Source organism: Equus przewalskii, chromosome 27, assembly GCF_037783145.1.
Source record: "Equus przewalskii isolate Varuska chromosome 27, EquPr2, whole genome shotgun sequence".
In the NCBI taxonomy this organism is placed as follows: Eukaryota; Metazoa; Chordata; class Mammalia; order Perissodactyla; family Equidae; genus Equus; species Equus przewalskii.
In genome coordinates, this window is record NC_091857.1 from 8,753,358 (window position 1) to 8,773,302 (window position 19,945).

The 19,945-nt window shown below is 37.6% G+C and overlaps 1 long non-coding RNA gene across 3 annotated transcripts; it reads right to left on the minus strand.

Annotated features, from left to right (window-relative positions):
* Positions 1-1,918: 1,918 nt before the first annotated feature.
* LOC139079837 (uncharacterized) lies at positions 1,919-19,422 on the minus strand. 3 transcript variants are annotated; one of them, XR_011533793.1, is made up of 6 exons: positions 19,312-19,422; positions 16,265-16,319; positions 14,387-14,436; positions 11,563-11,750; positions 8,582-8,677; positions 1,919-2,282 (listed from the first exon to the last, which is right to left on the minus strand). It is a non-coding gene; the product is annotated as an uncharacterized lncRNA (long non-coding RNA). The 3 variants fall into 3 exon arrangements; XR_011533795.1 differs by lacking the exon at positions 1,919-2,282 and adding an exon at positions 5,082-6,199; XR_011533792.1 differs by lacking the exons at positions 1,919-2,282; positions 8,582-8,677 and adding an exon at positions 9,191-9,575.
* Positions 19,423-19,945: the final 523 nt, after the last annotated feature.

Sequence of the window (19,945 nt, forward strand, 5' to 3'; positions counted from 1 at the left end):
CAAGATGGCTGACTTAAATACCTTAATAAAACATAAAAATGTAAATTGACTAAACATTCCAAATAAAAGTAGATACTGAATGATTCGATAAAAAAGCAAAGCCAATCTATTGTGCTTATTACAAGAGAAAGGATTTAAATATAAAGCTGCAGCTAGAATAAAATGAAAAGCATGGAAAACATCGCATGCAATTACTATTCATAAGACTGCTGCTAAGTAAATATCAAATAAAGTAGATTTCAAGACAAGGAGTGTTACGAGGGCAAAAGAATGACATTTCCCAATGATAAGAGGGTCAATTCATCAAGAAAAGATAATAATCCTTAATGTTTATCCACTAATAACAGAGCTTCAAGGTACATAAAGAAAAAATTGGTGGCATTAATGGAACAAAAACGTAAAATTTAAGATTTAAATGCTTTTCTCTCAGTAATTAGAATAAGAAGACAAAATTCAACAAAAATATAAAAGTTCTGACAACAGTATCAACCACCTTGACCTAACTGACCACCCTGTAAGCAACTATACACAACTATACTCATCTTAGGCAGATTATGCTTTGTTTTCCTAATACACATAGAAAACTAAATAAGATAGGCAACATGAAAAGCCCTAAAACAAGTCTAAAGACATTTTAAAAACTTTAAATAATACAAAATATATTCTGTGGCCATAAGTGAATAAAATTAGAAAGCAGTACAAGAAGGAATCTAGAATATCCCAAATTTGTGGGAATAAAGTTAAACAATTCTAAACAATCCATCGATCCAATAAAAATCAACAAGGTAAATTAGAAAAACAATTCAAAATGAACAATAATGAAAACACAACATACCAAAACTTGTGGGGTATCTATCTATGTATTTATCCATTTGTGTATCTCTCTATCTAAAACAGAAAGAAATGTATATTTTAGATTTAAATCTTACAAGTTAAAATGCTCATACCACAAAATAAAGATCAAAGATTCCAGCTTAAGATACGAGAAAAGGAAGAGTAATTTAAACTCAAAATAAGTACAAGGAGGAAATAATACAAGTGGAAATCGATAAATCGTGCAAATAACACACCAGAATCATAAAGTCAAAATCTGGTTCTTTGAAAAATTAATAAAATTGATCAACCTCTAGCAAGGCTGATTAAGAAGAAAGACCAGAGTGAGAAAATTAGAAGCAGCTCACGATGACCCCATTTCCTAGAGCCGCTGCCTTGCTATTGCAGATCTCAGATTGCCGAGAGAAGAAGCTTCACTTTAAGTCACAAATTAATTAGTTTCTGGGCCTAGTATCTTTCTTTTTGGTGAGGAAGACTGTCTCTGAGCTAACATCCGTTGCCAATCTTCCTCTTGTTGCTTGAGGAAGATGGTCCCTGAGCTAACATCTGTGCCAATCTTACTCTATTTTCTATGTGGGACACTGCCACAGTGTGGCTTGATGAGCAGTGTGTACGTCCCTGCCCAGAATCCAAACCTGTGAACCTTGGGCTGCTGAAGTGAGGCAAGGCATGCAAAGTTAACTACTATGACACCAGGCTGTCCCTTAGGGCTGGTGTTTAAATTATGAAGGCTGTGTTTGTGATTTAAGTTGACACTAAAACTTTGAGTTACCAAAAAATCTACTAAAGAAATCATGGAATTTTCCCAAGTTCGCATCTAGGGTACAGGGTAAGTGCTCCAGGAGCAGGTTGAATCAAACAGTGGGGAACTCAGTTCAAGTTGATTATTATAGATTGTGTCTCCCGAGTCCTGCAAATACTAGCCTTAGGGCTTAATTTCAAGCCATAGCATTTTCCAGAATGAAGGTCATATACACATGAATTTTGACTTTTCCATACAGAAAATTTTTTTATTAAAAGCACACTCTAGCATAATATAGTTAAGTCTTGGGTTGACAAAAACGCTTTGTGATCAGTAAAAAAATGAATTTAATATTTTATTTTAACTGATAATTATTTCCAATGTAGTATTAAATAACTTTTAATTTTAATCCAAACCTGGATTCAGATTTTTTATTAATTTACTCGTTTTTCTTAGGGAAGATGTCTAGAACAATTTGTACAGAATTCTTATGGCTTCCTTTGTTTCAAAGGCTGCTGATGTGAAATTGCTTGTCTGCAAATAACTTCCTTAATTTGATTTTTCTTTTTATTCCATAAGTGCTTCCAATCATTAAAAGTTGAGATTTCTTTTGACTTTTATACTCCTCGGTAGTTCTTTTAGCTTTCTCGTCCCTGGAGCTGAAATTCTTGCTTGAGTCCACGCTTTCTCATGCATTCAGACATTTCTAGAGAGAGAAATGCAGAACTTCTTGGCAAAATATTATTTCAGTTAAGAAAAATTGGTTACAAAAATTTTGGTCAAAGACGGGCACAAGACAGGAGGATTGATTCTTAATCAGAATTGAGTTAGTCATTTAGAGATTCTTTCCCCTGGTCCCCCATAGGGTTATGCTTGTGTCTTTAACGCCTGTAATTAACAATTGAGTAAAAGCTCTAACATCTCCTTGGGACATTGAGAGCACAAAGCAGTTATGTTGTTGATGCCAGCAGCCTCTGCAGCAATAGAAGGCATTGCCAGCTGCTTTGGCAGCAACACAAAACAATGCCTCAAGGCAGACATCGGCACCCTCCATGTTAAGCATTGCCAATCTCAGAGTTGGCAGGTGCTCCCAGGCTGCCCAGGAAAAAGGATTAACAAAGTGTGCTAGGGATAGATGGGGTAGGAGTGAGGTGGTTAGCATGCCAACTGGATACCAATAAAAGTCCTCCAAAAGCACAGGTAAACCTCCTCTGGAGAAGTCCTAGAATTCTCTGGGAGGCATTTGAGACCAGGCTAAAGTGAAAATTTAGCTGGAAGACTTGAGGCGAAGGAATATTTCTTGTTAATATTATTGAGCCTTGTTTGTTACTCTCTTAATGCTTGTATTTTTACTTTCTTGATGCTGTGGCTCAGAAGCTATGACGTATTCCAGTCCTCTATCCAATGATTACAGTCACAGAATCTTCTTTCTAATCCCAAGGACATAATTTCTCAGCCATCTTTGAAGAATTCTCCTTTTTCCACAAATAATCCAGCTGCTTGCTAATTAATGGCTTAAGGTTAATGAAAATACTTGTCTAAGAAATGTGTGTTTCCCTAGTTTCATTCTTTTTTAATAGGACTTATAAACAATGCTACAAACTCATGTGCTATGTTTTTGTTTATTTTTCAATCAAAGCAAAACTTTAAATAATCCATAATCAATCTATAAATCAAAATTGGGGTGAGCTTATTATGAGCCAGGTCTGAGGACTATAGCCCTGGGGCTTCCTTCCCCAAGCAAGGAAACATGCCAACGAAGTGGCATGTACAGAGTGGTTATATACCACCTTGGAACAGGGAGCATACTTTACATATGACAGGAATGTCTTGTTTACAACTGTCACGGGATACTGTTGCTGGCACAGTGGGTCTGCGGTCACAAAGCAAACACAGCAGGTCAGTAATGAATCCTTAGTTTCTAGGAAGAGACGCCTATCCTTAAGGAAATGCCAATATGAGGAGAAACCACATCCTTATCTTTAAGGGAATCATTCTTGTCTTTGGGACATCATAAGCATCTAAAGCAGATGCACAATGCATACTCAACAGGCCACATCAGGCCCTTTCGGAAAAACAAGGTCAGGCTGAATTAGTTTTAAACCAAATGGCTTCCTCATATGCTCCAATATATCCTATCGCTTGCCATGTATTTATCACGTTTCCCAAGGCAACAAACAAACAATCTTTAGCTGTTATGGAAGAGCGGATAATGTGCCCACATAAAGCTCAAAGGTCTTTATTTCTGGATTTTGTATTATCATTCAGTCATACCGAAATTCTGAAATCAGTGCCTCCTTTAAACTAAAAATAAAGGGAGTCAGATGGATGGAGTGCGCATGGCTGAAAGAGACACTTTGCTCTGTGTGCATCCTGAGTAATTGTCAATGGACGTATTTTTCACTTTCCCTTTTTTTTAATCTTATGCAAAATGTATGTTTGGAGTCTTTCTTTAATTTTATGCCTCATTTCTATGGCACACCGAGGCAAATGTTCCTGCTTTTCCCATTGTCTTCAGTAGGATTTCTGTCCTTTGTAAATGATTCTTACTGGATTCTTGAGGTTTGTCACCTCCTTCATGTTTGCTAGGGTGACCCAGCATAGCCCAGATATATCCACTCCCCCTGAGGCTAATTTCACTACAAAGGTCCAGATTCTTCATACTCTTCTGATCTCAGCACTGATTCCTGAACAGAAGATTTCATTAATATTTACATCTTATCCAGAAAGATACCTTGTTTAGGGGGCAATGGAGGATGGTTATAGTGAATAATCATCATCCATCTGGGCAATAACTCACATTACTCATCTCTGAAGTTTGAGAAAACTCTTAAGTTTGCCCAGCAGATGCAATGTTAGCCAGAGGGGATATATTGACTTCAATCATCCTATCAGCGCCTATGTAAAACTGAGGCTATCCCTCTCAGTAAATCCTATTTAAATAGCTGCAAAGTAATTACATTTGATTTACTAGTTTGAATTTGAGGATACTATTCAGGGGATCAGTTTTGTTCATAATTCGAGAACTTACAAGTATGCTGCATGCTGCATATTTTTTCCTAACAGTAAATTGTAGCTGTCTTCATCTATTAAGTATTCCTGTAAATTTTACTCTTTTTTTTTTCAGAAAGAAGCCGTTATTTTGTTAGTCTTTGAACATTCTAATCATTAGTCACTATGGTATTGCAGATGAAAGATGCTTAATTGAAAGCCCAGGCATCTGGGTTCTCACCCTTGCTCTCCCAGTAATTAGATGTCTGTCCTTGGATGGGTCATTTCACCTCCCCAGGCTTTGTTTTTCTCATCCATAAATTGAACTTTGGGTTTGGATGCTGCCTACTGTTTCTTCCCATCTAAAAAATCTTTTTCTATGACAAAACAGGTAACCAGAGCAACGGGTTCCCTAGTAGAAGTTGTCTTTTCTCTCAGTGCTACACACAACCCTACACACATACCCTGCATGTCTACGTGAATGTATGAGTGTTGATCAGAGGCATTGTCTAAATAATTATGAATACATATTTAATCATACATACATATATGAATACAAGCATAAAAACTTAGAATTTTATAAATGGTCTTATAATCATCTCTCCATGTTTTGGACATCGTACTTAATAATCTCTTCTTCTTTCAGATATTCCATGCACACTGGCCTCCTGGTTATTGTTCTGTCACACTAAGCCTGCTTCAGCCCCAGGAATTTTGGACTTGAGTTTCTCACTTCCTGAAATGTGCTTTTTCCAGGTATCCGTATTCCTTGTTTCCTCTTTTCTTTTAGGTCTCTGCTGTACTCTCACCTTATCCAAAAAAGCATCTTTATTCATTTTGTATAAAAATACATCCACCACTTTCATATATATATATGAACGCATATATAAAAAGAAAAAATAGGTTAAGTGACTTGCAAAATGTTATTTGAATATCTTGAGGTGAGGCATATAGAATTAAGGATTGCTTTCTCTTCTGTGTTTAACTGCACAACCATTGTGCCAACTAAGCATATTACATTTTGGTGGAAGGAGCATTTATGTGAAATTTCATTACAGTGATGAGTTCAACTCTAAAGATTCATTATTTTTTAATGACTCCATCTGCTAAGCCACGGAGTGATAGAAAATATATAAGTGGCAGCTGCAGAGGAAGGTTAGAAGAAATCACTGGGGAGAGCTCTGCATGGCAGTGGTCCCTGAGAGGTTTTCAAAGCCAGGAATTCGTAGCTCTTGGGAGAAGAAAGTAGAGCTGGGATTCAAGAGCTCACCATGGGCTCCCTAAGGTGAATGGAGGTTCCCATCCCTGGTGCCGGGCTCTGCACTATAGGGAAGTCATTTCAAATGTTAATTTGAAATACTAGTAGAAAGCCAGGGTAAGGGCTATAAATGTTAACATCAAAGGGAAAAAAATTATTGAGAGAAGAAAGTTGATCTTTTTAACAAATGCGTTTTTCAATAAACTTCACTGTAGAAGTTGAAGACAATGTGTCTATGTGGAAATGAATCACATCTCAGCCGTGGCACCTCACACATCACCATGATTTATCCAGGTCACACGCTTTCTGAAGGCACATCAGTTGAAATCATGACATAAAAGCAATCTCTTCCAGAAGTCACAGTAACGGTGCCTCTGTTTTTGAAACAGTAACTTGTAAGCTTGAAAAAGTCTCCTCCTTTTCTATATTTCCTTTTAAAACAATATAAAAAGACTGACAATACAAAGAAAAACCAAACCAATAATAGTACATGAACATTAAATGCAAACATAAAACAAATATTCTAAATTCAGAGCTGAGTGAGATTTTAAGGAATCTCTGAGACGTGGAAAAAAACATTCAGGTCACAAATCACATTTACCCAAATATTTACATATAATTAAAAGATAGAAGGAAAATGAGTCATGAATCTAATTAGGAGATATGTAGTTTTTGCATATTCATATGTTTATGTAGGTTTATATATGTGTGTACTTAATCCAAATTAGAGGGTTACTAATCAAATACACAGAGAAAAAATATATTTCTCTGATTAATGTCTTTGACATTTATAAGCAAGAAATTTGAGAGATAAAAGAGACTTTTGAGCCCAGCCTTCCCAATCTCTCTTCTAATTTAGTCAAACCCTTTGCAGACATGTGCATGAGTGTGCATGTGCACATGTACATCCAGAGTTGACCACTTCTCCTCACCACCTTTCCCTGAACTAACCTAGTCTAAGTCATGGTCATCTCTCTATGAGCCTTTTACGTAGCTTCCTATATAACACCCTTGGTATTAATATTAGCCCACAGAGGAGATGTGCCTTCCACCCTTCACCGAGAGAGCCCTTTGAATTACCAGGTCGTAGGATTCCTCTTCTCAAATTCTCCAATGGTTTCTCATTTCACTCATAAAAATACTTTTGAGTTTAGAATTTTATAAATGCTCCTAAAATCATCCCTCTCACTGTAGTTTAGTCCTCATGTCTTAATACTCTCCTCCTCACTCAGATGCTCCAGCCACACTGGCCTCCTGGCTATTATTCCATCACACTGAACCTGCTTCAGCCCCAGGAATTTTGAGCTTGAAATTCACACTTCCTGAAATGTGCTTTCAGCAGTTATCCAAATTCCTGTTCTGCTGTTTTCTTTTAGATCTCTGGTCTAATCTCACCTTATCTGAAAAACAATTCTTATTAATCTGTTAAAAAGAAAATAGAAACACTCATCTCCCTCAGACACTGTCATCATACTCTGTCTTATTTTTCTTTGTAACACCAATCCCTACCTATCATATTATTATATATTTTTGTTTAGTTGTTTAATAACAAGGGCACATGCCATATCAGTTGACACCTACTGATGACAAATTGGATATTCAGCCGCAGCTTCAGTAGTGAGATGAGCTTTAGTTGGAAGGAACTCAAGCTGCTGAACCAATGCACAGACTTCATCTCTTCTACAACTGATCCACTTTTGAAGGGCTCATCACACAAGCAATGGGAAGGATGGGAAGTAATGATCCTTTCCTTAAAGTAAAGATCCTCCTGTCCACCTGGCTGGTTGAGTGCTTCTTGTGCAGTGAATGATCTCTGCTGGGCATTAACATGAGACACAAAAATACGTATGTCTTTTGCCAGCTTCTGTAGGTCTATTTGTATTCCCCTTCTCTGATTACCTTTTATCAGATCCTCCAAGGCCTCTGATGAACCATTCAAGTCATTTGTCACTACCAAGGCATTTATGTGTATTTTTGCCTCAGGCTGATCCTTCCTCTATATAAAATAAAACAACCCAATAAACCACTTATAACTCAGAATATCTCTGAGTAGGTTTGTAGAGCAACAGCAATCCATCTTCAGACCCATCAGTGAACTGGTATGTCCCAGTCTACCCCAGACCCTTGACACAAGAATCTTTTTTAAACACTGCCATGCAGAACTTCTGGCTGTCACAGCATTCCTGAGCTGACACTTGATTGAACTGAACTTGTCCTTTCTCTTTACAGGTGACTTCTAAAAAAAGTTAACAAAGCAATTAACAAAGTTTTCAAAGTAGTTGACTAAGCAAGGCAAATACAAAATTGTTCAAGTGCGTAGTCTAAGCACTTCTTGCTGTAACTGTACTTTATTCCAATCTGCCACAGATGAGTATCTTAACGAAAGTGTCAGGGGCCAGGCGTTATCATCATCTCATTCCCCGTTAGCAGAGGAACCTTTCTTACTGTTTTTTGAGTAAGTGAAACAGTTCAGGAATCCTGAGGGTCTGCTTGCTAAGATTACTGCTATTAGTAATACCTTAGCTTGTGTTTCTCTGAATGCACAGCTTGCAACAAGGTCTTGTGTGAAATTAACTCATTATATTATCCCAGAGAATAGGAGTTGGGGAAAATAGAGAGTGAGATGCGGAAGGAGAAAAAGCCCATATAAGGGAGAGTTATTCAGGTCACCAGCATGAGGAGCTTGTTTCAGCTGAGACCTTCCAAAAAGCCACAGAATGCTTTGAAATGGTATTTGCCTGTCCGTCAGAGCTTACTTTTCACTGGTTGAAGATTGCTCCTGAATAACTTCCCCATGTTTCTGAAGCATTTTTGCTGCTGCAAGTGTCCACTGCGGAGGAGTCGTCCCAGTGCTGAAAATGAAATGATGACATGTATGTGACATGAGGACCTGTCAGCTTAAAGTAATCTTGGCCTGGGATGTCTGCATGGTACCATTTACCCAAGACTTGAATGGGATCGGAGATAAGGCCAAGTCGATGTGATTGAGGCAATCAATATCACTGGTGCCCTGGGCCTCATAAGTCAACTATTTAAGAATTTGGTCAAATTTTCTGTGAGTGGGCCAACCCCGTGGCCAGGTGGTTAAGTTCACGCACTCCTCTTCACCGGCAGAGGGTTTCGCCAGTTTGGATCCTGGGCGCGGACATGGCATGACTTGTCAAGCCATGCTAAGGCAGCATCCCTCATAGCACAACCAGAGGCACTCGCAATTAGAATATCCAACTAGGTACTGGGAGGCTTTGGGGAGAAGAAGGAGAAGAAAAGAAGATTGGCAACAGTTGTTAGCTTAGGTGCCAATCTCTAAAAAAAAAGTTTTTTAAATTAAAAAAAAATTTGTGAGTTATTGAATTCAGACATACAAATGTAGTTTTCAGAATTCACTTCCAGCTCTTTAATTAAAAATATCTGGACAACATATCCTGTCTCCAAACGTTTTGCAACTCAGTGATTTTACACGATCACATCAAAATTTTAACAGAGATGGTGGAAAAAACAAGGTGGAAGATTTAACTCGTAATCTTCAAATTAAAGAAAAGGAAGGCTTTCCAGATGTTAGCTGGGGCAAGGATAGCAATTTCAAGATCTCAATTCCATAGGTGGACTTCTCCAAAAGTGACGGGACTAAGAGTCTATCTACTAGCCGTGGATTTCTACCTCTCCTCTCACAGCCATTTTTCTCCTGTTTTGCAGCAGAAAGGCATGCTTCTCATGGATCTTACCACGGTGTGTTATCCCAGGGAGGAGGCCCTGCAGGGGAACACACAGAGGCACCATTAGGAATGCACTGCTTCTAAAATCCTAAAGCCAAGACCCCTAAGAGGAAAACAGGAGAGATTTAACGAGACATCCTGAGGAGGTTGGCATGGGCTTTTTTCTGTTTTAAAACTAGAATTTAGTTGGAGAAAGTTTTCATAGGTTACTTATTAACCTATTTATTAGAATTTAAAAATAAAGTTAGGTTGTTCTGGAATAAATTACTTCTGATTTGATTGATCGGTTTATTAATGTGGATGAGCTTTGTCAATTCACCCACATGGCAGATACTTTCCAGAAATGAAATGAACTAAATCTGCAGCCTCAAGGTTTAATAAACACATATTTAATGAAATGTTACCACATATAATACATTGGGATATAAACTGTAAATTTACTCAAATTTATGCTTAAATTCTATATTTCAATTTAACAGTGTGGGGAATAGATAATTTTTAAAATATGGGGGGGGGGGGTGGCAGCCCTTGGCCAAGAGGTTAAGTTCACTCACTCTGCTTTGGCAGCTTGGGGTTTATCGGTTTAGATACTGAGTGCAGAGCTACTCACCGCTCATCAAGCCATGCTGTGGCAGCATCCCACATAGAAGTGCTAGAGTGACCTACAACTAGGAATACAATTTTTGGGGGGAAAAAAGGAAGATTGGCAACAGATGTTAGCTCAGGGCCAGAAAAAATAAATAAATAAAAGAATCAATTGCCTTTAAAAATAGAGGAAGGGTAAAACTTTTGAGTATAATTAAAGTTAGAAGAGGATTATTACATTTGAATTTATTAGAAGATCATCAGTAAATACCTTAGTAATACTGGAGGAGATACTCACCCCCCAAGTTACCCAGCAGAAGTAGGTTAGAATAAAATGTACTGAAGTATCAGGGACTTAAATAGGGAGTGAGTTGAGGTTGAAACCTGGCTTGATTCCTGCAGTAACTCAGGACAACAGGCCATGGATCAAAGCAAACAACTTACTGATTGAGAAGATACCCTTCCCCCACAGGGAACAGATGGTTGAGGCTAAGCATTCATCCTCCTCAGTGGCTTTCTTGATGGCTTTATACCATCTTGCACAATTTTAACTGAATGCTTAGAAGTCAATCAGAGCCTAGCCCGGCTTTCTTTGTTTTCTTGTATCTTGTCTATGAGACACAACAGCAACAACAACAACTCACTCGTTTTTACATTGTTCTTTTCTTCTAAACTCTCTCATAGCTGTTGTGCTCTCAAGCTTTCCAGCTGATTTTACTCTCATGTGTTTGAAAATAAAGTTGCTTTAAGATTTACTATACAGATCTCTCTCTGTCTCCTGCTAGGATATGTAAAAAAAAATCATCATGCATAAAAGCATTAAAAATTATTGATCCAGGTTTTGAGTAAAATAAAATTAATTTCTTCTTGTGGTGGGTTATGAAAGAACTCTGTCAAATAGCAGCCCTAAAGGCAATCAGGCTGTAAAACCTGTCGAAGCAAGGCATGGGCTTTAAAACAGAACAAAAATAGGAAACACAAGAAAACTGAGAGTGCCAAGAAACAAAACTTAAAAATTGCTGCTTTTTTTTTCTGTTTTCATTCTCCTATAGGTATTTGATATTGTAATCTACTGTGAACTAATGAGCATCTCTGAGCACATACTTCTGGTAAATTTCCACATGCGAATAAGAATTATCATTATGTTACAATATGATTTTATTGGTATATACGGGTTGGTAAGTGAAACATTCATTTCAGAAGATATAATACACAATCCTTTGTACCTCTAAAATTTTAGAGGAGATGGTAGATGTTTATATCAATCAATGATCTTAAGATTGACTTCCTGTAATATGGCTCCTACCGTATGCTAAGTTCTGTGCTAAACACTCTGCATGCATATTTTATTTATCCTATAATAACCTGATGAGGTGAGTTGTGTTAGAATTATTGTAAATACTGAGGATATTAAATTAAATCATTTCTCCATATCTTACAATAAATGAGAGAAGCCGAATTTGAATGCTGCCCTGCTGGATTCCAAAGCTTGTCTTCTTAGCCACTATGCTTTATAGTGTTTGTTCTGCTGTCTGTCACCTTCCACTTGAGATTCACTCATAAAAACGGGCACTGGTACTGCATTCCTTGTTCTTTGGAGGTAGTCTTCCTTCTTTAAAACTTTTGACTGAGAAAGGACAAAAATAATTTAAGTTTTATTCTTCTGAGCACTGTTGAATCTGGCTGCAGTTTTCTAAATGAAGATTCGAAATGAGAAAATGAAAAAGTAAACACACCACACACATGCGAGCACACACACACAAAGAAGCATAAACCTCCCAAACTTATATTGTGCAGATATTCAAGTGCTTGGACTGACTAAAAACCTTTCTCTGCTCCAATAATCTACCTGAGTAGATAGCTGTAGTCTGGCTTCAAAGAGAGATTATGTTTTACCAGCGAAACGAGTCAGTCTCCTTCCGTCCCAGCTATGCATTGGAGACGTCTTCATTTCTTACCACCTGGAAACAATCTCGTGAAGCTTCTCTCCAATCCTGCAGCTGCACTAATGAGTCCAGGGTTCTAACCACTCTCCCGGAAACTCCCGAGTTCTCTTTCTGGTTCAAGAAGCATGAGGAGCGGACTCTAGAAGACCAGCCCGACACAATCAATAGCTACGTGGTTAGCTGAGAGCTCATGCCCTTTCATAGTGGAGAGGTCAAAAGATGCCAGGGACTTCTTTATGTGACTAAATATATGAGTACCTTAACAATAAAAATAATAATAATTTTCATAACTGAGTTATTTGCATAAAAGAGGAAACTGAAGAAACCGTGTATAATAGAATAACATTTCAATTGTGCATGGACTAGAAAGATAATATGACTGGAAGCCGACATCATACCCTAATTCTGCATTCTCTTAGTGTTGACGGTCAAGAGAAGACTGACAATGAATCTGCTGAGGCTGCGATTGTGGCTTTTTTCTATATACTCATTTGCTACTTTTCTCTAAAGCTTGCTGGCTGGACTTTTGACTTTTTCAGATTTGATTCAGATTGTTTCCTCATTTATTCAGCCTCATTACATACATTTAGTTTGGCTTGTGTGTGTGTGTATATGTGTGTGTGTATGTGATATGTACAGGTGTTTGGAGATACGTCTGTTAACTTATTCATTTAACCGTCACATATTTTATTGAGTGTATACTATGAGCTAGACACTGTTCTGGGTACTGGGTATATTCCAGTGATGAAGGCTGCCTCTTGAAATATATATTCTACTGGGAGATACATTCAACAACGTAAAAAAGAAAATACAATGCAATAGAATGAAGTAATAAATGTAATAAAAAATATAGCAGGGTAAAGGGATGGAATGTGATGGAACAGTTTAGGAAATGGTGATGTGAAGGTTAATTTTATGTGTCAACTTGACTGGGTCACAAGGTGCTCAGATATTTGGTTAAACGTCATACGGAGTGTGTCTACGAGGTGATTCCAAACGAGATTAGCATTTGAATTAGTAGACTGAGTGAAGCAGATGACCCTCCCCAAAGTGAGTGGGCATCACCTAATCCACTGAGGGCCTGAAGAGAACAAAAAGGCAGAGAAAGGGAAAACTCACTGTCTTTCTGCTTGTTTGGTTGAGCTGCGACGTCATCTTTCCTGCCTTCAGACTGGGGCTTGTGTAGGTGTTAAATCATTAGAATTTTATTCGAAATGTGTAGAAAGGTCAGTAGATATACTTATCTTTTAGAAACATTGTTGTGGTGATTGTGTTTGAATGAATTCCTGAGAGGCAAGAATGGCAGGATGGTGATAAATAGCCCAAGAGTTATGATGATGTCTCAGACTTAAGAGGCCATGAAAAGGGAGAGGTTAGGAATATGAATCGAAGGTAGCATTGATAGGTGTGGATTGAGTATTTTGTTAGGTGTATGAGGAAAAAAGGAATTAAGGATAACTTGTAAAATTGTCATAGTCAACCTCCAAAGCAGAAGGGACCCCCCCCCCAAATTTGGTTTGGCTATCCAGACTGATGATGCCAAATCCACACTAAGAGGCTCACTACTTACATAATTGAGGTAGCTGGAAAGGATGGGGCAGGCCTTTCAAGCAAGTCTGAAATGGTTTGAGAATGCCAGGGAGGGCGACTGGCTCAGGGTTTTATTGTGGTTAGGCACGGGGCTCTGGTGAGACTTCCCATGCGTGGTCTGAATCTCCTGCCTGTGCAGAAGGAGGCAGCAACCAGGGTTTCTTATCAGTTTTCCCAGAAGTGAGGCACAAGGGGAAAAGGGAGTGCTGAGTCTTAAAAGCTATCAGGGGTCAAACATCAAGAATGGAGTCAGACTCCTTGTTACAAAGATCCAGATTTGAACAACTGAGTAAATGGTAGTGCCATTTCAGGATAAAAGGAAATCCAAGGGCAGAGCGGTATTGGCAGGAGCAGAGAATCAAGTGTTCTGCTGTGTACTTATTACATCTGAGATGTCTACTAGTTTTATTACTTACTCCTTCCCATCTCTCTGCTCTCGTTCCTTGCCACTTTCTCACTCTATCTGTTATAATTAAAGATATTACCAGTTATAATGAAAGGTGTCTGGTAGAAATAGATTATATGCTTAAGGATCTCATGGTCCCCTGTGGTAGGCAGATAAACACAGCAACAATCAATCACAACATGTGTGAAAAGTGCCATAGAAGCAAGATTTGTATAATTCCAGAGGATCCTGGACAACTGGCAACTAATGAAACTTGAACAAATGGGAAAACGTTCCCTGGGGAAAGTAACTCTTCAGCTGAATCCTGAAGGAGTCAGACACCTGGAGAGGTGGAAGCTGGGGAAAGCTGTCACAGGCAGAGCAAGCAGCATCTGCAAAGACATGGGGGTAATTATGAGTCGCTAAGTACAGAGCATTGACTCTACCAATAATAATAAACAATTCTCAAGTTGTGATAAATACGGCTTGCTTACTGTTGAGGAGTACCATTTGATTTCCATTTGTTTGTTCATAACATATGAACCTTTGTTCACAGCATATCTTTCTATTCTTGGCCTAACATTAATTTGAACAGTGAAAGTACACCAAAGGTTTCTAAAATCTTAGGATCCAGGACAACAGGAAACGCCTAGCACGCTCTATACATGAGTGGGAATATCTGAGCCTCTGTTATTTAAACCCCAGGATAATCGGGGGCATATCTGTGCATTCATTGCTGCCACAGACAAGGCTTGGCATTAACCAAATTCTCTATTATTTTGGTGGCTCTGTAGTATTTAGTCCTTTTTCTGGGCTTATAATTTCTGATAATACAGCACTATTGATTCAAGCCAGGTTTTGTTTTTTTCCTGTTTCTTCCTGTCTGAGGAAATGTTGGGACAATTAAATTCACTTTGAACTACATTGAGCCACAAAAGTGGCTTCAGAATTCTGGGTTGAAGTGTATCTTAGGTTAATGGAAAAGAGGACTTTGGTCAGCTAGTGGTGCCTGCCAGGGTTGGAAGACTGGGGTTTGCAGAGCCTCTTGTGTCCCATATTTAGTGTTCCTGATTTAAGTGAAAGGGTAAAGTAAGTAACATTCATCGTTTCACTTCGTTGTCCTATTTCAGTGCCTCTACTCTTCTAGCCTATTCTCTTTCCCATGCCAGGAATACCTACTCTATATCCAATAATGTTATAAACTGAGTGTCAAATAATTTTTAAGATCTCAAAAATTAGAAATGTTAGGATACCACCACTCAGAGAGTGTTTGCCTTGCGCTACAGGCCTATAATTGTAGAAATAACCTTTTATGTTGTCTGAACAATGGGATTTTGAAAAGTCTGACTGGTATTTGTCATAGTGACTCCTTCATAATGCTTTCTCACCATCTGGTAGAGCCCATCAGTTTCCTAATAAGTCTGTTTCTGACTTTTTGGACTTATTTTAGGATTCAAAGTTGTCTTGTTTCGGGCTTGGTTACTTGCAATTCCCTTAATTCCATCTTACTGAACCTAATTCTAGCTTCTATAGGTCTTTTCCAGCTTTTATAACTCTATTGACTGTTATTTATATTAATACTGTATGGTAATTAGTTCAGTCCCTGGACCAATGTAGACGCCTAATCAATATTTGTTATTAAAACAGTGAGAGTTAATACTTTCAGGAGTGTATGAGTTCAAATTACTATGCAAATCTGACTGCCCAAACAGGGTCACACCATTGGAAATTTGTTGCATCACAGTTGGTGTAATTATTGTTCTTTACAAAGTATCAAATATATTCCTTATCAGTAATCACTGATAGAAATGGCTCTAAACTAGAGTAAATCTGTTTCTCTAGTTACTGTGGAAATAATTTCCTTTGGCGTCAAAGCAAATGTCAGAATACAATCTTAGATAATGAGTGCGTGATGCCATTATGTCAGTTTTTCATCCTCCTTGTGGCTTTCCTTTCACCATTAAGTAAAACTTCAAACAAGTGGAATGAAAGGAGTATTAATTATGAAGATAATTGATAACACTAAAATCTTTTTGAATATCAACTTTTGTTAATGAAAGCTATATAAATAACCTAACTAGGTAAGATGCTACCATATTGTTTAGTGAATGAAAGAAAAGAGGCAATAAAGCAGGACAGATTGAGGGTAGACGAGAAAGACGTGCTAGTAAATGAAGGATGGGATCAACACCACAGACATAAACTCAGAATCTAACTTACTTTGAATCTAGTCTGAAATTTATTTTTGTTGCTCTTGGATTGATTTCTCTTTCTCCTAAAAGCAGATTAAAAAATAGTTTTCTTCTATATACTGACATTATTGTAAACCAAAATTTTAATGTATTATCATTAAAATATGATGCTCAGAATAAATATGATTATTGCCTAGCTTCATGCAAACTTAGGCATTTTATTTCTATTGAATAACATTGTTTAAAGAACAAAACGACTCTTTTTTAAGTTAAAAATCTTTTCCTTTGGCATATTTTTGTATTAACTTTTGATTGGCCCCTCAGAACCTTTCCCAAGGTTGCATCCTTAAAGCTGAAAATTTGTGAAAATCTTGTTTCAAGAAACAACGAAGGATATATTGGTTTTATGATCTGGTAATAGAATGTCTAGTTTTACATGCTCAATTTTAATGAAAATGTGGTGAATGTAAAAAGCCTTTCAAACTGTCACTGTGTATGTCAAACACATGCAGGCACTGTTTGTATATTAAAATTCCTTCTGGCCTGACAGCATGCCTACACATTTTTGTTTTTTAATTAGAGTATTCACATGTCTTCACTCTTTGTCTTTCTGTATCACAGAGAGAACAACGTTCTCAGTTACTATGAGCTCTAACCAGTTCTGGATGCTACTAGATCTTTTGAATTATCCAATTAAAAGCAAGATGCTTTCACAGATATTTTCCTTGCTCTCTTTCAGATTCAGTTCCATGTTCCTTAAAGAGGTCCTAGGAAGGGCATTATCATCTACGTCCAATGTAACTCTGGAACAGTGAGGCAATAAATGGAAGCAGCTGCTGCTTTCCTAATTGTGACTAGCGCAGAGAAAATCAGGAGACGAATAGGGAGGGAGCGCTTTTAAGGTCCCATTTCCCACGTCACGCACAGGGTATCTGGGCTGAGATTACTTTGAAAGCAATTTGTGATTTCTAATGGCAATATTAAGGACAAAAAAATGTATATAATAACCTGAGGAAAAAATTGGTGTGTAAATTTGGTGTTTTAGGGTTTAAGCAAATGAGCATCGTTCGGTATGTTTTGGCAAGATGTTACAATAGGCCATCATCTAAAGACAATGACCTGTTTCTCATTATCAATTTTATATTATTTGGTGGCTCCTTTAGTTCTCAAGATTAAGAAAATGACTCAAATTCTAAAATTAATTATATCGTTGCATGGCGAAAATTAGAACTATTACAGGAAAATGAGAGATTATCTTTTGGCTGCAGAGCTCAGAAATCAAGTCTGACTTACTTAAGCCCAAAGGAGAACTTTTTATTTTTTATCTAATAAAATAGATATTTTAAACAACAAAAATCTGAAAAGATATTGACAAATTGGATTCATGTGCTTTTCCTCCGGAGCACTGTTGAGGAAACTCCTGGAAGCAAGATTAACATTTTATATGGAAGTTGTAAAATTTTTTAAAATAAACACAGTTTAAAGAGCATAGGAAATTGTTGAAGTATACCATGAAAATTAGATGAATTAAATCCCAAATTTATGATGTCCAAATTAATAAGCCAAAGAAAAAAGTCATCTGGATGTTCTCCAGAAGAACAAGAGTAGAGAGGCTGGGGGAGGTGAGTGTAAGTAGCACGTGGATTTAAAATGGAACACGAGACACAGAATATGGCCACTGGAGAGCATGGGTTAGAATGAGCTAGGTCTGTGTAATCCTGAAAGCACTTCTTCTGTCAGAGGTCACAAGGCTTTAGAATTTAGAGAAAGCCATAAAATGGAGTATGCGATGTGATCAGTAATTTTTGAAAAGTGAATGGGGGCCACCTAATCCTAATTTGCCTAGAGTCACAGAATCACAATAATTCAATTTAGCAGTGAAATGTAGTTAATGGGAGAGAAAATGTGTCCTGCTGAAGAAGAGAAGGAAGAGAGAAAAGTTAGCATACATACAGGAATGGCTCTATCAGAGAGAGTATTCTGGCTCTACTGATAAGAGGGTAGCCTAACAGGCTCTTAAAATCTGGGGATGGGAAGGAGGTGTCAACCTACCAAAGCACAAACCAGTTTAAGAGGGGATCAGAGAATTGCAATTCAGGGAGCACAGATTCAGGTAGAAACTCAAATAGTGTCCTGATTACAAGAGAGGGGCTCGGGATTTTTATGTGAAAAAGGGAGGAGGATGAGACAAGTTTTATTAAGGAAGAGTTCATTGGTGCTAGATGAGGTGAGGCTAGGTTTGTACTTCACAGATTGCCTTGAGCTTTGGTAATCAGGCAAAAGGCTAGACTTGTACTTCATTGATTGGTTAGCAATCTGGTCATCAGCAAATTCTAATTTCATCAGTCCCTACAGACAGGATATTCTTGTCCTTACAGACTTCTGGGAATGTTGGTGGTTTGGTCCAGCTTGGGAGATGAAGAAAACAAGACCTGCAAGGCAATTCCTCTGAAATGGCTGCCCCGGCTCTATTTTAATACGGCTCCACTAATGTCATCTTCTACAGGCATTGAGAGAGGGATGAGCCACCTCGCAGACTTGCAGCACGTTCCAAGAGAGATTTTCCTTAACACAACCATCCCAGGACCTCAAGGCTGTCACCAGAGAAGAGAATTACATCCCTGGTGCCAAAGCTTGAGGATGCATCTCAGTTAAATTGAATTCATACTGGTAAGTCAAAATTTTCTACGTTTATTTTCTTGTTTAAAGGAAGTGCCATGGTTTATTTTTGGTTTATATATATATTTTCAATGTTGCCACTGCAAACAGTATCCCCAAGTAAACAACAATGACAAAAAACATACCAGGTAATTCTGAATTGTATGTACCATATTACATGACCAGGAAAAAAGCATTTTCTAGAGGAATGCAACTATATGAAGTTACTCAATAGTCATAAAAAATTATAATAAGGGCAAAGAGTTAACACTAGCATTAAAATACATTTATGAGTTTATAAAACTTAAAAATTTGCCTCTAATTTTTATTTCAGCTTATCATAAAAATATTAGTTGACTGTTTTGAGTAAAAACCAAGCAGCGATACTATAATAAACACTAAATTCAATCATCTTACTCAGTCGTCACAGTCCTTTGAGATTGAAAGTATTAACACCCAATCATACTCCATGTTTTACAGGTGAGAATAGTCAAGGTTATAGGGTAAGTCACTTCTCCAAGTGTGATGCGCATCTGTGTCTATGGCGACCTGTGTGCACTCTATGTTCTGGTTCTAAATCCTCTCCTACTCAGTCTGCATTGTGGCCCGGACATATGACTCAGGACATAAAAATTAATTCAAAATTGATCATAGACTTAAATGAAAATGCTAAAACTTTAAAACAAAATAAAACAGAGAAATAAACTTTGGTCACATTGGGTAAAGCAATAGTTTCTTAGATATGACATCAAAGCACAAGCAAGTACACTGTAATTTTCTTGTGATGTCTTTGCTTGGTTTTGGTATCAGGTCAATACGGGTCTCAAAGAATGAGCTGGAAAGCATCATCTCCTATTCTAAATTTTGGAAGAGTTTGTGGCAGATTAGTATTAATTCTTCCTTAAACCTTTGGTAGAATTAATCAGCGAAGCCATCTGGGTTTGTGCTTTTCTTTGTGGGTACCTTTTTGATGACTAATTCAATCTCTTTGCTTGTCACAGATCTATTCAATGGTCAGTTTCTTCTTGAGTCAGTTTTGGTAGGCTGTGTT